General features: G+C 40.1%; 1 protein-coding gene across 2 annotated transcripts in view; it reads left to right on the top strand.

Annotated features, from left to right (window-relative positions):
- Window positions 1-19,200, top strand: part of htr2cl1 (5-hydroxytryptamine (serotonin) receptor 2C, G protein-coupled-like 1) — a 226,417-nt gene that overhangs the window by 11,302 nt on the left and 195,915 nt on the right. Inside the window, exon 2 of one of the 2 annotated variants that reach the window (XM_050066556.1) lies at window positions 12,026-12,115. The exons of the other annotated variant lie outside the window; for it this stretch is intronic. The gene's annotated coding sequence lies outside the window, so the exon portion shown is untranslated. The remainder of the gene's footprint in view (window positions 1-12,025; window positions 12,116-19,200) is intronic. 2 annotated transcript variants of the gene reach the window in all.

Here is a 19,200-nt window from a genome sequence, read left to right as displayed (position 1 = left end):
GACATTTGTATCATCGATTTTACCAAGGCTATTATAAAAATAAACAAATTTAGATTTCGGATTTTATGCTTAGTTCCAGACATACTCTCAACATAAAAGAATAAAAGCATAATTATAGCCATATAATATCAAACAGTTTAACACAACAGTTTGACAAAAAACTCAAATTTTATTGGGGACCCCACTGAATTTCTCTGAAACCAACACAAATGACAACCTGGCCTTACTCTGAAATTGTCGAAATCCGGCGCTTGGGCGGTGAATTCTGGCATCAGACACCAACGAATAAAGCCGTCCTTTCACGTCACCATGATACATGGCCAGTTGCTGTTGTAGTTTAATGGCACCCAGCTGCATCAGGGGGAAACGCAGCGGGACAAGAACAAAAGTTAAAGTGGCAAAAGTCTAAGTAGGGAGGGCGGGAACGGTGGTGGATGGGTCCAACAACCATTGACTTTCACTTGGGAGGGCAATGCTTGCTTCCCGTAAGACTGTAAAGCACACCCTGTTCTTTTTTTCCTAAACCCAACCATGTGTGTGTGTTGTTGAAGGAAAAAAATGTCAATTCATGCTGTTGTACCAACATAGTACATGGCATGCAAGAGGCCGAACTTGAGACGACAACAACCAATGCACCCAGGGTATCTTACATGTCATATCTGGACGTGAAAAGTCCATGACCAAACGCTGATATGTTACGAGGTCGGAGTGGGAATGTTTTGCAAATGACCACCTGCTGGACTCACTACATTGAAAACCTATCCATATCGCTGCGGGAGTCTTGATTTTTAAACATTCTCTTTAGGTAACAGAGTAGAACTGAGTCAAGCATATATCAAAACCTGACTGTTGTGACTGAATTTATAGCTCTCCATCTCCTTGCCTTGATCCTTCTACTTCAACCCTTCCTTTATTCCAAGTCGTCCTCGTCTTCTTTGGTTTTTATCAGACTTGTTCACACTTTTGCGTCAGCGCGGTGCACTTTAATGATTCTGAATAGTCACAGGTGAATGTTTGCAAATAAAAGGCTCCCTCAGTGCTGCGTAGACCTCAGGCCACAGGAATGTTAAGCCACGTCTGCAGTACATAGTCGCCGTTTTACTGCTTTATCGCAGAGACCTTGAATGGCTTTATACTCTGTAAACCACTTGAGATCTAAAAAGGTTTATCTGTGTGAGAGAACAGTAAATATGTGGCGGCATGATTAGGAAAGTTGAAATGAGGGAACAGAGAGAAGGAAAAGGAGGGTGGGAAGGAGTAAAAAAGGAAAGAGAAAATTAGCGAGTGAATAGAAAATTCAGAGAAAACAAAAGAGAGCAGGTGGTGTTTGTGTTGACCTTTGTTTTGCTGATGATGTACAGCTGTCTGTCAATCCAGCAATTAAAATCATGAGGTCACCAGAGGCAGCTATAATCCACTATAATCCAATCTCTATGTATAGATGTAATAACTCCAGTTTTTTGTTTTTTTGCTCAGCCCACTTTTCATTGGCTGATATTCAACCCAACAGCCAATGGGGACCAACTGGAGAGTGTATGTTACCACCTGCTGCATTAAAACCCCCAAGAGGCCTCTGTACAGTAGATACATCAGACACGTCATCCACGTGTCTGAGTTTAAGGCTTAAACTACCTATTACATAATGTTTTAATCACCCTATAGATGTCAAGCAATGTTTTATGAAAACACAATACTGTGCTGTTTTTGGACAAAACTATGCCATGACAGCAACTTTCAAAGTTACGAGGGGGGAGGGAAAAAAATTGGAAACTTTTCAGGAATTTTCTCACTCTCTGCTTTTTGATCATCTAAGCGCTCGGTTTTACTTGGATGGCGATAGATCTAGGCAACCGATTTTTCTCTTACATTTAAGTCCAAGTTAAGGGTGCAGCTGGCCAACACAAGCTATGGGACAATCCGATGAGCTATTAAACCAGTACATCAGACAGAAAAAGAAGAAAAACAGCATTTGGAAATGTTCAGTGGCTATATTTGGTCCTTAAAGGGAAGCTATTGTGCTCGTTTTCAGGTTCATACTTGTATTTGATGTTTCTCTAAGAACATGTTTCCATGTTTTAATGGTCAAAAATTATTTTCCCTATACTGTCTGTGCTGATCACCTGTATTCACCCTAATTTTAGTTTTGGTGCCTGTTTTTTTAAGACCTCCACCCACTTTCTCATCGGCATCATTGTTAGAAACTCTGTGACATCATCTTTTGTATGAGATGCTTCCAATACACGATTGGAAGACAGTAATGTATCCTGTCAGCCCAGCTGCCAGAGGAAAATGTTGGCAAACCAAGAATTTCATACATTACATCAATGTTTCCGAAGTGATGTAGTATATAAGCTGATTTTCTCATTGAGAAGCAGAGGGGATGATGGATGGTGTCACTTAGGCAAGATGCCTGCCAAGCTGCAGACCACTGTTGGAGTTCAACAGACAACAAATCCGGTTGTTTTTTAAATTAGTCATTGCTGTGTTTTCAGCAGATTTTCCAAACGTGGTTGTTTTGTGTATTCGTGGCAACCCCTCGTTGTTTTTCTGTCGGCTTTTAAGACATCAGTGTGGATGTGTTTTAGGGACCTGTAGCTGTTTTTCCAGCAGGTAAAGTGGCATGAAAAGGGGTAGGCAAGCTGTGGCTCCAGAGCCACATACGGCTGTGTAGAACCTCTCCATTGGCTCCCTGTGGCTTTGACAAAAAATTATATGGAAATGAATAACGCTTATTTTTAACATTCAGATTTTCATTTGTCATTGTTGCAGGCCTAGAGTCATTATTGCATTCTACAACTGTAAAAATGTGTAGAGTAAACATCGAATTAAAAAATGTTCTAACATTTTTTCAGCTAAAATGTGCGTCATATGTCTACGACCTGGTGCCTTTTCCTCTAAATTTTGCCAAACTTCTATAGTGGTGGCCTGGAGTCTCTCTAGCAAGGCTAGCTGTAGATTACAAATCCAGTAAAAAGGAAAGTCTTAAGAAAAATAGAGGATTTAATAGTGTGTGGACAGGTACATTTGCTTTCACCACCAACGCTGCAAAGTTAAGGTTCTAAATAATTATTAAGAGCCCACTGTGGAATAACCACTTTGTAGTAAACCATATTAATGAATGCTCATTAAGACCTATTTGTAATGCTGATGGACAATTTAGACTTTATGTTGCTGTTACTTTTACTCAAGTTTGTTTTGCAGCTCCAGAGATTTTTTTTTTTTTTCATTTATTTGGCCAAAAATGGCTCCTGATTGCTAAAGTTGCTGACCCCTGTTCTATACCAAGACTTTGTTGCTTTTCCAATGAGAATTGTGCCACCAAAACTGAGTATTTTAAGCCAAAACTTGATCTTTTTCCAACTAGGAAAAAGTCATTTACAGTTGATTTTACTTTCAAAAGGCCGACATCCATTAACCGGTAACTGAACGGCTAATTTAAAAAAAAAAATAAAAATAAAAATATGTGAAATGAAAGCGGCTCTTCCTTATAGTCCAGCACTCCTTTGACTCAGTGAATTTTACGGCTGCATTTCGAAGCACTGTCAATGAAGAGGTTGTGAAATTGTAAGGATTCGTGTAGTAAACGTTTTGCCTTTGATTTTAGTTTCTGTTGGCTTTGCTGACGTACAGCCAGCCAGCTGTGTTAACGTGTGGAAACGTGCCCACTGCTCAAACTCTGGCCTTTACTGGTCTCTTAGCCCTTCTGCACTTCTGCACCTCGGTTCCTTAACGGGACTAATGTTAATCGGCTAGCTATGCTGCTCATTTGGCAATTACAGCTGTTAATACCATTCCGGTGGTGAAAGACGTTCCTGTGGAAACATTGTGCCCACCCTCTGGTCCCCCTCAAGGTTGCCCCGGTGAGTAAACAGCTTCATTTTGAGCCACAAAACCCTTTCAGCATTGTTTACAATGTTAGCACCACTAGCCGTGCAGACACTACTGGTTAGCTCTGTTAGCACTGTAACAGGGATAACATAGTCAACGATGCTAAATGGGTTTTACAGTTGAAAATTGAGCCGCTTCTTTAATGGGGTGAGCTTTAGGGAGAACGAAGGGTAGGCACAATGTTTCCACAGTAACGCTGCTGGGTCATTAAATGTTAATTGGTTAACCACTGAGGATATTTTTGACATTCCTATTTCCTACCCATAACCAAGTTGGTTTTGTGTCTGTGATTGGGTTGATGCTGTGTGAATTACAGTATTTAAAACCTTTGTTCCAGTAACATCTTACAGATTACTGATCGCATGCGATATAACTGTCTCTACTGTTAGAGCTGGACTGTGAGATTAATTTCTCTACGTTAAATCAAAATGAACTTTCAAAGACTCTCAACACGTTAGTATTCTCAGCCAATGTTAGACTTGTTAATGTACTGAATATATACAACTACGTCTCTTACACACTTCAGCGGTGGAACAACTCAATTATCTGGAATGACTGAACAAACAAGATCAGCTCATTTAAATTCCAGTCATAGCTCGAGCTCTGCATTTTTATCCTTTTACATCTCGAGGCATTATGCAACAGTGAATGCAGTTCAATAAAAAGATGTAAAATTCATCTGAGGAATTGATTGAATGTCCTCAAAGTGATATGGACATCAAAAAGTAAAGGAAAAAGAGTATAATTTGGTCATATCTAATCAGTTGACTCTGTAAATTATGGATGATTAAAAGTTGTTTTTATATTTCTTCCTGCAGTTCAACAGTTCTGTAAACTCTTACATTACACTGTGCTTCAATTATTATTGCCATCTAAGTTTTCACATACAAGGAATTTGCCTAGCTTCGGTTGTTGTTGTTATTGCTGTTGTTTTGTGCAAGAGTACATACAAATAAAGCAAATACTACGCTAGCAACTGCGCTCTGTTTGAATCCAGTCAGTCAGTGATGTTGTCGTGCAAATTAATAGGAATAATAAGAGAAGGTGGGAAGTCAACATGGTTTTTATAAAGCAGTGTTTATTAAACAGATAAATTGACAAAGGAACTAAGTAGGTTTGAAGTTCAGTATTACTCTCTATACAGACAGTATTTTTGCTATATTTTTATGGTTGTTTTTGATTAAGAAATAATGGTAAATGATAAAGAAATATATGGAATATCAAAAGTGTGACCTGAACTGTTTCAAAATAAGGTTTAAATAAATTAATAACCCAAAAATGCAGGTAAAAATGAAACCTTAAAATGCCCCTTTCATGCAAAACACTCAGCAGTCTCAGGGGAATACATAATCACTTGAATGAAGTTGAGTCTTTTGGCAGTAAAAGATGCTTGAGTCTATTCCAACCTTAATAAAACAAGACACTGGACACTCTGTTTGATCCTCCAGCCTCTGAGAACAAGATACTTCAGTACAAGCCCATCTTAATAGAATATGATACTTGAGTTTATTGCAGCCTTACAGGAACAAGATTATTTATTCCACCCTCTTAAAACAAGATGTTTTAATACACTCAGTTGCCAGTTTATTAGGTACCACCTGTGGTATCACTTAGTACTCCTGTAATAAATCCTACCTTCATGAAGACTCTTTTTCAGAGAGGTGTTAAAAACTTAATTTCATTCATTTAATTTTTTAAAATTTTTTATATAATTTATTAATCCTCAAGGGGAAATTCAATTTTTTCACTCTGTTTGTCAGTTACACACAGGTCCGAACACACACGTGCACAAACAGGACCTATACATGTACTAAATGGAGAGATGTCAGAGTGACTGACTGCCCATGACAGGCGCCCCGAGCTGTTAGAGGGGGGTTCGGTGCCTCGCTCAAGGGCACCTTGGCAGTGAACTCCAGCTACCAGTCCATGCTCCACATTTGGTCCGGACGGGGACTTGAACAGGCAACCCTCCGGTTCCCAACCCAAATCCCTGTGGACTGAGCTGAGCATTTTACAGAGAGATGTTTCTAATATGTTGTTCAAGATCACTCGATATATTATGACCTCTTTCAGTCTATGCACAGTCAGTCTTAATGAAACAAGTCAAGTTCAGTCTTTTGGCTGCAAAGGATACTTCAGTTACGATGTTTACATGCACACTAATATTCCACCATTATTCCAAATTTGAAAATATGTTGATTTTGATACTGGACATATAAACAGCATACCGTAAAACTTCAATTAAAAGCCTGGTTCCAGTTAAATGCCCAGTCCCTTTTACTAGCCTGGTGTGGCTTTACATTTCGGGAAATAAATGCCTGTCTCAGTTAGAGGCCTGGTCTGGTTGCCAAGCAGTTAATTTGTTTTAATAGAAGATCTTTGGATGTATAAAACAGGTTGTTGGCTACCCACATGAGCTAACGTTACTTAGCTGTTTAGATTGTGCATACAATTAAAGTGTTTAAAATTATGTCAGTATGAAGATGCTACACATAGATAGCTTGGTTAGATTCTCCACAAGTCAATCATTTAGTTAATTTTACCAAAAACCACAAGCACTAGAGAAGACTCACTAATTCACATTTACTGACACACCAAAGTGGTGTCTTCCTACCTCTGAAGCTGTCATAAAGTCAGAATACGTGTCTATTTCTCAATAACCCTGTGAGTTATTCATATTCCCTCTGTCCGTGAGGGTCCAATTATTACAAGAATCAATAGCTTTTTTCATAAAAATGAATACAACTTGCAAATATTAACATAATTTAACAGGATAGAGTGGTGTTGTGTCGGTACGGGTGCCGTGATCCTCGGCTACTGTAAAACAAGTGTAGCAACTCTATCTCTTTCTGATGCGCTGTCTATGGGAGCTCAATCAAAGGATTCATAATTGATGTTATTTGTAGCCTAACTTTTAAACAAGTAATATTCATAATGGTTCAAATAAATCCCATCTTTGCTGAGCAATGGTTTTGTGTGAAAGGAATTAAAGGCCTGTTGAGTTCAGTGATTTAAGCAAATAATTGCCCAGGCTACTAATTGCAGTTTTACAGTATTCCGTTTGGCTCTTCCAAATTAGGCCTTCTTCTGAATGAGGCATTTTTCGATTAAGACATGTGGGATATGCTGGTATCATTCTGGTTTTAGGAGCAGTCTTTGGACATGTCTGCAGCCCATTCAGAATACACAACTCAGTTGTTTTTTTTTTTGGGAGTTTTTTTTACAGTTCAGTATGTTATAGTCTTACAACTATAGTCCTTACTGGAACAAGATACTGTGATATATGCCCCCCTTTTTTCCAGAACAACACATTCCATTATTTTATAGCCTTATTTCAACCAGATCTTTTGATTTATTCCAACCTTTTCAGAACAAGATACTTCCATATATTTCAGCCTTATTGGAACAAGGTGCTTCACTATGTTTCAGCCTTTTGGGAATAACCACAGTCCTCATGAGAGCTTGTTATAGTTTAAACTTGTGGGAACAGGATACTTTATTATACCCTAGTCTTAATGTTTTGTTGTTCTTTAATTTGTCAACCAAAGAAATTCTGGTCCTGTTGTGAAAACATGTAAAGGAAATACTGTTACATCGGTTTTCTTTATTGTTACACTGCAAAAGAAAAGAAGCCCAGAATCACATGACATCCTCGCAAAGATGTTTTCCAATATGAAATTCGAGGTGATACTCTGGCATCACATTGTGTTGTTACAACTCCCCGGAGCGTCCTTTGAAATAATATGTAAGTGCGAGGTAAAGTGCGAATTACATCCCGTATGGCTCCTTGTAGATTTCTCTCGCCGTTCGCTGTGGCCACCATTATCTCCTCCTCATTCATATGCACCTCTCTGACTGCAGTTATTTTACAATTTTCTTCCTGTTTGATCTCCTTTCAGTCCTCCACTGTGGGACTGTCACCGGAGACAGGGAGAGTGGAGAGTGGAGACAACACACAGAGCAGGGGGACAGAGAGTGTGCGGAATAAAGAGGGACAGATGAGAGTAAGATAGGCGTATGGAGGTGAAAGTCAAGGACGTCAATAAGTCAGATGACCTAATGGGCACTTATGACCAAGTGTTTAGCTAAGAGCTTTAGCTATTAATAGGTAAAACACAAGTGTGTCCCGATGTGGGGGGTCAAGATTGTCGCCAATGGTTGCTTAAGATAAACATGTGGGTTTAAGATTACTGGCGTGTGTGCAATATGGTATGTGCTACAGAGATTTAAAAAGAAAATCCCATAGCATTCTCGTGATAACTGAATCTGTGCTACCTGCTAAAAATTCATGAAATCCAGGCAGTCAAATCACAGCCAGGCTTAGATGCAAAACACCTGTACACACTGTCAGAGGCATATTAGCAATTAAATGCAAATTCTTTGCACCATCTATCCAAAGCTAAGAGGAACGGCATTATGTAAACTGAAAGCTCCACACAAATCAAACTGGGACTAATAAAACTAATCTGTCAGATATATCAACACCAACTGGCTGTGCAGCAGGTTTGAGAGAGGCAACATCACCAGAGGAAGCTACATACTGGAAACAATAATCTGATTTTGCAGAGTAAATGTTGGCTTTCAGTGTGAACAGTAGGGTTGAGCCAAGTACTCTGATGAAACGTGTATCCAGTGGAGCAGTGGTTCCCAACTGAGTCATTAGTTCAAGGTCCACACAGTTTAATACATGTGCCTTCCAACCGGGTCTCACTCCAACGTCGACAAAATCCAGCACTTAACGTTGCATGATACGCAGCCGGTAGCCATCATAGTTTAACGGCACTCGGCAGTCCAAGTCGGGTGGGCGTGAGGGGTGGTGGATGGGTCCAACAAACACCGACTTTCACTTGTGAGAGTGGCGTTTGTGTCCCATAAGATTCTAAAGCCAAACTCTGTTCTTTTTTTCTTCAACCCAACCACATGTTTTTGTTGTCAAAACCCAACCACATGCATTTCTTGTTGGAGAAACGTTAAATTTCATGTGAAAACTGTGGCGTATTTTGAAAGAAGACAATGCATGTAACAGGCAGAACTTGACACGGCATCCCAGAACGTCAACAACCAACACACCCAGGGTACCTTTCACAATGTATCTGGACATGGAAGGTCCATGACCAAACATCAATATGTGACGAGGTTGGAGCGAGAATGTCTTGTATCTTTCCATTAGCCACTCACTCTACAGCAGGAAACAGAACTTCAAAGTAAAAGCTGTGTGCCAAAACTCACTGTACTTAACAATAAAGTGTGTTTTTTACAAACTTTACACGTTTGCAAGTCTTGCGGTCCATTCAGAATGGGCCTGTGACCCACTTTTGGACCATGACCCACCAGTTGGGAACCACTGCAGTAGGGATAATGGTCATTTTACAAATACATGTATCATCCAAGTAAAATGTCTCAATATCCTTACACTCAAATCCTCAGTTGGCTAGCTGTGTTCAGTCTGTTGCCCTTGTGATCAGAAATGATCTTAATTTCAATTCTGAGATTATTCCGTAAATAGTTTTTTGAATAAATAATAAGTATAGCAACTTCTGATCAACCCGTATCAATATCAGTGTTAAAATAACAACTTCTAGTTAGGCTCCACCCATTTTCTCTCCATGTACCACCCACCTTTAGCTGAAAACCCACCTGTTTCTAGTACAGATACAGATACCAGGGCACTTGCTCATCCCTAGTGCACGGACATGACACATGTATTTTAAAAGATGAAAATTGTATTTGGGTGTTGGACACAACTGGAGCTGAAGGCAGGTGTATCTAGAAGTCCATCACTAAACACATCTACATGCTTACTCTGTGTTAATAACCAGGTAGTGCCTGCTTCAGGTGGATAAACTGAGCCTCCTTGTTCACTCTGTTCATATAAAATCAGGTTGAATTCCTTTTGATGACTCTAAAGGATCATATCAGTGAGATTTCACAGATTAGAGTGTCTTTTTTATCTTGATCCTCCTTTTCAAGGCAGCTTTTGGCTGCATTTAAATTAAGAATGTTACACAGACTTGCTCAGGACGCCATTTGTCCGCTGTATTATTTACATAACAACTAGTTGTTTGCTGCTGTATTAATGTTCTGATGTCATATACAGCTGCTTTAATCTCAGTGAGACCACTCAGTATAAAGAGAAAATTAAAAGACTTTAAATTAGAGATTGATTGAATTTGGTGGGCCGGATAAATTCATAAACGCACCTTTGCTGCTGTTATTGGAGGGAAATTATAGGACATCCAGCACAGCAGTTACACACTCGTGTATGCGATATGAGAACAGGGTGGTAGATAAAAACCCAGGTACAGTATAAGAGATTGATCCAAGATCCCATTCTCTGATGTGCTATTAAAGACCTGCGATGCAGAGAGGTAATAACACAACAGCTACAGTGTCTGCACTCACACAGGCGGTTCATGTTTATCTATACAGTGCTGTGATCACGACAGCAGCACCTGCAAACAACCACTCTGTATTCATATTTCCCTCAGATGTTCATTACTCTACACTCCCGGGGTTAGCAGACGCCCCTTTGAGTGTAAAATCACAGCCAGTGTTTAACATGCTGCTGCAGCACACAACACCTGTACGTATGTTTGTATCTGCCCTCCAAGAAAGTTGCAAGATTGTCATCGAACAAGGCAGCCATGGCAGAAGCTGTCACGCACCTGTGCACATGTAGACAAACACACATAATTGTTATTCTCGCTGTCAGCCTTTGAGTTCGGCTGGCTAACAGCAGCACGCACACACACGTTTTTGCCACATGACACATTTCCCGTTCGTCCCAAGGGTTCCCGGGGAGTTTCCATCACACGGAAGGATTTGCTTCACACCTGTCACTTTGTGTGTGTTTGCCTATGTGTGTGTGTCGCGGCTAAGCAGCGCCGAGACTTCCCACAATTCCCTGATGTCATTTGTCAAGTGTTGGAGGAGCTTGAAATATAGATTAGTGAGAGCAGACACACACAGACTGTAAGCACATTGCGTGGATTCAATTAAATGGTGGGATAAAACATTCATAATGTTGAAAAAACAACAAAATCGTGCCAGTTTCTCCTCTTCTGTGTTTATTTGTCTCTGTCTCTCGCTCCCTGATTATAGCTTGTTTGGATGTGGTTAACATGATGGAGACAAAGCCATTGTGTTTGCTAACCTGTGGGCTCGGGGAAATCATGTAGAACAGTTTTTTTTAGCACTGTATAAATTCCTCCAGCCTCCACAGCCCCCCTGCCGGCAATTCATCTTTCTCCCCCTTCAGTTTTCCCATCAGTCCTCAGTCTGCTCTCTTGTGGTTCTTTGACCATCCTCTTGCCCTTTTCCCTTTTTCCTCCAGTCCTTCGATTGCATCCCATTGTATCCCTCTTGCAGTTCTTTCATCTATCCCCCGCTGTCTTCTTTCTTTTGTCCCTTATTCTGTCCATAATTTTCTCCCACCTCTCGCTGCTTCCTCCTCCTTTCAACCTCTGCTCCTCCATTCCCTTGTCCCCCCCCCCCCCCTGCATCCCCTCCATCATCCTTCTTCCATCATTTTATCCATGGGTAGTCTAGTCTTTGAATAGAATTGCATTATTTATAGGCTATATGGCAATACACTATATATATATTGATATTTTGAAATGCAGATACGTACAGTACCAATATTTATTCTGGCACCTGGTTTGCTTATGCAGGATGGAAAGCGATGGGTTAATTTTGACTCTTTATATGTTTAGGATTCTAGGCAGAGCACTGGATTGTCATGTGTGACTGTGGTCACCATTTGTAATGTCTCTCACTACAAAATGAAGAACAAATGCAACTCTGCATGTTCACATCTCCCCAACCTCAAATAAAACGGGGCAAAAGAAACCAGAACCAACATGCAAACCACAGATATGTAGCGTTTGTAGCAATTTGTACTATGTAGCATACATTGAAACCTTATGTTTATTGAAATTTCAACAAGGCTGTGTTAACGGGGTTATGTTTAGGCTCAAAAAGCACTTGGTTATGATTAGGAAAAGATCATGTTTTGGCTTAACATATCAGATTTTGGTGGCAAAATCACCGCTGGAAATGCAGAAATGTCTTACTAAAAAATAACTATTCTGTTGTTTCAATGATGTGTTTTTTGGACGTTTTAATCTGGGGCGTCCAGCCTCCATTAGGTGGAGTTTTGTTGCTAGCCCCATCTCCGCAAGGGATATGAGGACTCTAAAACTTCACCTGAGCCTCCCTCGGCATATGGGTGAGTAGATAATGGCTGAATTTTCATTTTTGGGTGCACTATCCTTTAAGGCAGAGAGAACACTCCTCCCTGCCCCTCCATGCGCCTACACGGAAAGCCTAAGGCAGGGAGAGCACACCTCTCTGCCCTTCCATGCGCCTACATGGAGAGCCTAAGGCAGGGAGAGCAGCAGCAAAGACCCCCTGAAAACAGATCCAGCATCAATGACAAACAGAAATGACATGTCATTGAAATGAGTGTCATTTCATGTATTAGTGCATGTTCATATGCGATCTTTTTGCAAGTTATTGTTTATAAATACAGCTGCCCATTGGCATATATCAAAGGTAATAAATAGCTGTATTTCACTCTCACTGTAAGTCATAGAGCACAACCTAGAAGTGGCTGGCAAGCAAGCGAGACACAGACAGACCAAGAGATCCACTGCACAGCTAACGTTAGCACATCAGTCTAATGTTACTGTTGTTTAGTGATGGAGAGAAGAGAAGACAATTTTTCCGGATTGCTGTGTCCGCAGTTCACTCTTCCTCTCTTTTTCATCAGAAGGATAGTTCTGCTTCATCCTCTCATAGAAATTGTAAACACTGATATTTTGACACAAGGGGAAGACGCTGTATTAGCGTAATTTGACGCACGTATGCAGCTTAAAACATTAATGTGGCAATTTGTACTCAACGTTTTGAGATATAGTTTACTACATACCACATACAACAAGCCGCAATACAATGAGTATTTTCAGAATACGTCACCCACTCCTGGTTTTGCTTTTCTCTCCCTTTTCCCCCTTTGTCTCTTGTCCCTTTTCCCCATCTCCTCTTCCTTTACTTCGTCTCTCGCTCTGTATTCAACTTGCCTCTCCTCTGAACTCTTCAGGAACGATCCTGCAGTATGACTGTGTCTGATACAGTGGCTACACACACATCACGTCACTCTTTCCCTCTCTCTCACACACATGCACTCTGTCACGTTCACACCGTCTCTGGATAGTCTTCTCTTTGAAGGTGATGTGCTTTGGGGATTTGTCTGTTCCACTGCTTTTTGACAGTTTGAGACACACACACACACACACACACACACATACACACACACACACACACACACACACTTCGACTACCATACATGCTGCCAAGCTCAGTTTACCAGCTAAAATACTCGTTCGCTTGTCAGTTTACCAACTCCACAACTCCTTCACCATCTCCTTCTCTTCTTCTTTCACACAGACATCTACACACACACACACACACACACACACACACACCTATTAATGTGTGTATAGCTGAATGTGTTGAGACCGAAGCTAAGCCTGCCAGGGTTATAGGGCTACAACTCCGAGTGAAAGTGCCAGCCAGACAGTATGCAACACCCCCTCCTGTGGCGTTAAACCGTAATATAAAAACTCCATTAAGCCAGCTTAGGTGGGCCCATTAATCACAGGTACTTAACCTTTGATGATGTCACTCACACACACACATTCTCATTCACAGATTTATTGGTCGAGGCCACTTCCGTCTTGGTACACTGTACAGTGTAATTAGCCTTTGCATTGATTCCCTTGTCACAGCCAAGTGTGCCTGTCTGCGACGAAAAAAATCTAAAAGAGGAAGACAGTGTTGCTGTTTGATGCTGTGCTAAGATTTTAAGACGTGATTAGTGCTGGCTTGTTGGTTTTAGGGCACAGAAATAGAGAGTTACTTGTCTGAAGTAGCAGGTGAAGTCCAGATTAACTGTGAACTTACAACCAGGGGAGTCAAAGGGCACAGAAGACTACGGCCCAAGGCCAATGGGGGGCCCATGAAAAGGTCTGTTGTTGACCCTTGAATGGGAAGTAATGTCAAGTACAGTTTACTTACTGACTTAAATCACTGGCAATACAAGTTATATGTACTAACATGATAAATAAATAGGTGCACAATGCTCAAAACTCACAAGTGTCTCTAATATAGACATGCGAGGTGGACTGCAGCCTGACTACCACAGTCAGAATACCTCACCATAAATCAATGACCGCTAAAGGAAAAGTGAGGGTAGGGAGACAAGACAATGAAAGGAGCAGAGAGGCAATGGTCAAATAAATGGCAAAAAAATGTGAAGAAGCAGCGGGTATGGCAGGCAAAGCTGAAGTTGAGGAGTGAGCCTGCTGTATCCAGCACAGTATCACGGGTATCATATTAAACTAGAGGACCTGAGGCATCCATTGGTACCAACTATGTTGGGGCTATCTTGTCGGAAAGGGGACAAAATACCTCTCCAAATTTACGCTAAATTTTGGAGAGGGAAAAAGGAATTTTTTCATTTTGCAAAATTTAAATATTTCTGCATACTGTGGTCCCTGAACAGTCTTTGCTCATCTGTAGTCAGTTTGTCAGTGAACCGTGTGAGCTGTAATGGAGCCATATTTTGTGAGTAGAGGAAAAGTCCGCTAGCGGCTAGGCTAATTTATACAATGTAAAATGCCATAGGTTTGTGCTAATAACATTAGCATGTTGTATTTGTGGGGGAAATGTGTCCAGATAAAGACAAGTGCTTTGTCTGTGAATGCTGCGAGTTATAGTGAAGCTGATTTGTGTACTTGTGTTTTGAAACTGTTGCTTTCAAGCCATGTTTAATGTGTGTTTAATGTGTGTTTTGAATCAGTATGAATGCTGCACAAACAGCAGGTATTTTAAGCCCAGACATAATCTTTTCCTCACCATAACCAACTGTTTTTTGTGCCTTAACCTAAACACACATTTCACAGCTTTGTTGAAACATTAAGGAACTTAACTTCAACATATCTGCAACAAAATAATGTACATATGTAACACATCTGTGGTTTGCAGAAACAAACAATGCCAACATTTATTCTGGCAAAATTCAAAAGATTCTCTTTCTTCCCCCAAAATTGTGATGAGCTGCTCTAGTTAATAATAATCCATGAAGAGAATACACAATTTGATTGATCAATAGCTGTCATTTTCTGAGCTGATTCTGACAGATCCCTACGCATTTTGTGTATTAAAAGTTTCTGGTGGTTAATTTTAGGTTGTGGCAGCACAATGATTTATTTCAATATCAGCAGAGGCAGTCTTTATTTCAGCCTCAGCTATTATCTGAAGAAACAAAAAAAAAACAACTGATTATGTAATTCTTTTTTCTCTCTCTCAACTTGACTTATTTCTCTTACATCTTACGTCTACTACATATCTGTTCAAGTCTCACAAATTGAATTTCTGAATTAACCAGTTGCTTATACATAGACAAAACTTGCAAAAGCATCTATGAAATTGCTTAAAAACAAGCAAAAAAAGCCATATAAGTTGTAGCTGCAACACCAACACATTCTCACATGGACCTTCCATGGCATAAAACATGAAAGGTACCCTGGGTGCATTGGTTGCTGATGTTCTGGGACACTGTGTCAAGTTCTGCCTGTTTCACGCATCGTCTTCTTTCAAAATGCACTTCCGTTTTCACAGGCAACGCAAATCAACGTTGTTTTTCCTCCAAAAACTAACACATGTGGTTGGCTTTTGGACAAAAGGAACAGGGTTTCGCTTTAGAATCTTTACGGGATGCAAACACAGCTCTCTTGAGTGAAAGTCAGTGTTTGTTGGACCCATCAACCACCCCTCCCGCCTGCCTTACTCAGAGTTCCACCACCTTAACTTTCGTTCTTGTCCCACTGCGTTTCCCCCTGACACCACCAGGCACCATTAAAGTATAATGGCAAACGGCAGCGGATCATGCCGACGTTAAAGGACGTCTTTTTCGTCAGTGTTTGACACCACAGATCACTACCCAAGGGTTGGATTTCGATGACCTTGGAGTGAGATCGGATTGGCAACACGTCCTGCATCCACATTTCTGAGCCAAGATGTAAAAGCACACCAAAAAACAACAAAACCATACAGACCAAATGCTACATTTTACATCAGCAGTGCTTGTCCTTCATGGTGGATTTCCCCCTCAGTTCACTGTTGTTCATGTTGAGCTGCCAAACAGTCGAGCCAAGTTTTGCTGCTGCAACTCATGGAATTGCAGGGAGTGTTTGTGTTCAGGCAACCGTAGTTGGATAAAGTTTCAAAAAGGCTAAACCCCCAAGATTAGCATGTAGCATTGCAATCGTTTAAGCTTGAATGTTGGATCAAGGGCTTTATCTTGCTATCTATCTATACTCTGTCTTGTCTTAAACATCTGAGAAACAGCTCAAAACTCTCTGAAATGTTTCCTTTTTTTGGTCCAGGATTGTGAGTGTGCCCAGCAAAGCAGAGCTGGCTAATATTCCCCAAGTCAAATCCCCTCTACATCTGGCCCCCAGCCAGACCAAAGCGAACGCTCAGACGGTGTCTGGAAGGGCTTAGGAAGATTTCAGCTCTTGCTTTAGATCTTCGGCAGTCTGCTACACAAATTTATGCTTTTTGGTTTGTGATGCGTGAAGATAAAGGGGACATCCTCTTGCAACGGCCTGATTTGGGTGTATATGGCGAGAGATATAAACTCCAAATACAAACAGTAGATAGTTTTTTATTTGTCTTTTGAGGCTATTTCACTTGATTTGTTATTCATACAAGAGTTAGAGAGGCTGGAAATATTCATCTGCTGCTAATACAAAACTGTCTTGAATATGTATTTGTTTTGCAAATTGATAACTGTACATGTGCGGTTCAGGAAGTCATGCAGTACTATTTACCATCCAGTCAAGAAAAATGACTCCACACACACACACACACACACACTTTATATTAATCTTTGCAATTCTGTGAATTCATGCGTCTGTGTGAGTTTATTAGATAAATTAGATGCGGGTAACAAATTATATTAATGCTGCTTAAACAAATCTCACTGTAATTAATATACCAAATTGCTTTTCACTTTTTCTCTCTCGTGTTATGAACCATTCACGCCTGAGTAGCTGATGATTGCCTTCATTTGTACAGTATGGATGTGCACATACGTTGACTGCATAATATGCTGTATATATGCAGCGTAGAGAAGAGGAAGGAGGAAAAAGCGAGAGTAAGAAAGCAAATTACAAGGAAAAAAGGAACTAAGCCAACAAAAAGACAAAGTAAAATCCACGCAATTTTGTTTTTCAGCTGCATATCAAAGTCTTATGTAATTGACTATTTTGGAATTACAAAAAGACACAAGGGCAATCACTGACAGAGAGAGAAAACAACAGACGGTGAGAAGAGAGTGACTGCGAGAGAATGCCAAGGGCAATAAATCAAAGAAATAGACAATCAGTAACAGAAAATAAAAAGGAAATTGAGACAGACAGATAAACATCAGCCAAGGTCTTCTCAAAGTAGCATCTCTCAAACAGTGAGTGAATCAGCCACTCTAAACCAAGACTACAAATTCTTACTGGTAGGTAAGTGTAAGCAGTGGTGCAAATTCACTGAGTACACAAGTACTGTTTAGATTTGAGGCACTTAATTTGATATGTTCATATTCATTTCATAGTAATTAATACTTCTACTCAACTGAAGTTTTGGAGTGACACTGGATATAATTTATTCTCCACCATTCATGTGTCTTCTTTGGCTGCTAGTTACTTTGCAGATTGATATTTTTTTTTACAAACAAAACGTGAATAATGTAGATTAGGTTACCTTAAACTGAGTAAACAACCCAACCCTAGCTTGGTTTGTTGAAGAAGGTATACTTTGACTCAAGCCTGTTTGAAGTTCAGAGTGGGGAGTTAATGGGGAGCTATGTTAGCCCGTTAGCTAGTGTAATTTTTGTTTATACAGTTCATTATTTACATTTTTACATGTTTAATATTTTAATCAGTGATGTACAATAATTTGTTGAATAAACTTCTGTGGTTTTCCGGACATTTACCTCAGTGTCAGTCCTCCTGGCTTCGGATTGGTTGGTTCAGTAATGTGTGAGTCAGGAATCAAGGCTATTCAATGACGGCTGGGACACGGCCTCTTACCCAATAGGAGCTATAGGTATAACGCATGCGCAGTGTAATTGAAATAAGATGAAATGTTTGAGGGTTATAGTGGACAATGCAAAAGATAAAGCGATGGTGTATGCTCATGTGCTCTTTGGGTGCACTCTTTTAAGCTACTTTGGGAGCACTCGGCCTGACAGAACTTTTTGGGTACACTTGAATGGGTAGCAACTGATATGTTATCATATAGAAAGCATTTATTTATGGTCTTTTATCAAGGATCTTTTCAGTTCAATTGCAGAATTGTCATTCTTAGAAATATCTTTAAAGCAATGCTAGCATTGATTTTGAATCACTTTTCTGTCCATGTATTGAATAATAGTCTAATATTCACTGCCCTTTTAGCTCTGTTTTTGGTCTCTACCAACTACTCCACTGAGGGAAATATCTGGTTCTCTTTCATAATATTCGTTTCAATGTCTCACTATGTGCATCCCATAGTGAGACATCTCACTCATATTACTAAGAGAACTGGGGTTATGTAAATAACCTAAAGTTCTCTTTCATAATATATGTTTCGATGTCTCACTATGGGATGCACATAGTGAGACATCTCACTCATATTACTCAGAGAACTGGGGTTATGTAAATGACCCAAAGTTCTTAAGCTGCTAATCTCCACGTTGTTCACCAGCTAGGAGCTAACTTTGCTTGCCCTAAAACTTCAATTAAAAACCCAGTCCCAGTTACATGCCTAGTCCCTTTTACCGGCCTGGTGTGGCTACACATTGTGACAAATAAACACCTGTCTCAATTAAAGGCCTGGTCTGGTTGCCAAGCACCTCATTTTTTTGTAGAGGTTCTTTGGATGTATAAAACCAGGTTGTTGGTTGTCTTGAATTATGTGTCCATTCATCGATTACCCTGTAAGTTTTTCATATTCCTTTAGTCAGTAAGGGTCCTCAGTTCAAAAGGATCTAAAGGGTTTTTCATATGCCAGGTGCTGTAATCCTTGAGTGCCATAACTCACTAGCTCTTTGATGCTCTGTCCATCGGAGCATCAAATGAAAAATTTATAATTGATATATTATCCGAAGCCTAATTTTTTTTTAAACAAGTAACATTCATACTGGTTTAAGTAATCAATCTGATTGTATTTCCTGATCTTTGCTGAGCAGCAGTTTTGTGTGAAATGAATTAA

Source organism: Epinephelus moara, chromosome 17, assembly GCF_006386435.1.
Source record: "Epinephelus moara isolate mb chromosome 17, YSFRI_EMoa_1.0, whole genome shotgun sequence".
In the NCBI taxonomy this organism is placed as follows: Eukaryota; Metazoa; Chordata; class Actinopteri; order Perciformes; family Serranidae; genus Epinephelus; species Epinephelus moara.
This window is presented reverse-complemented; position numbering and strand designations above follow the sequence as displayed.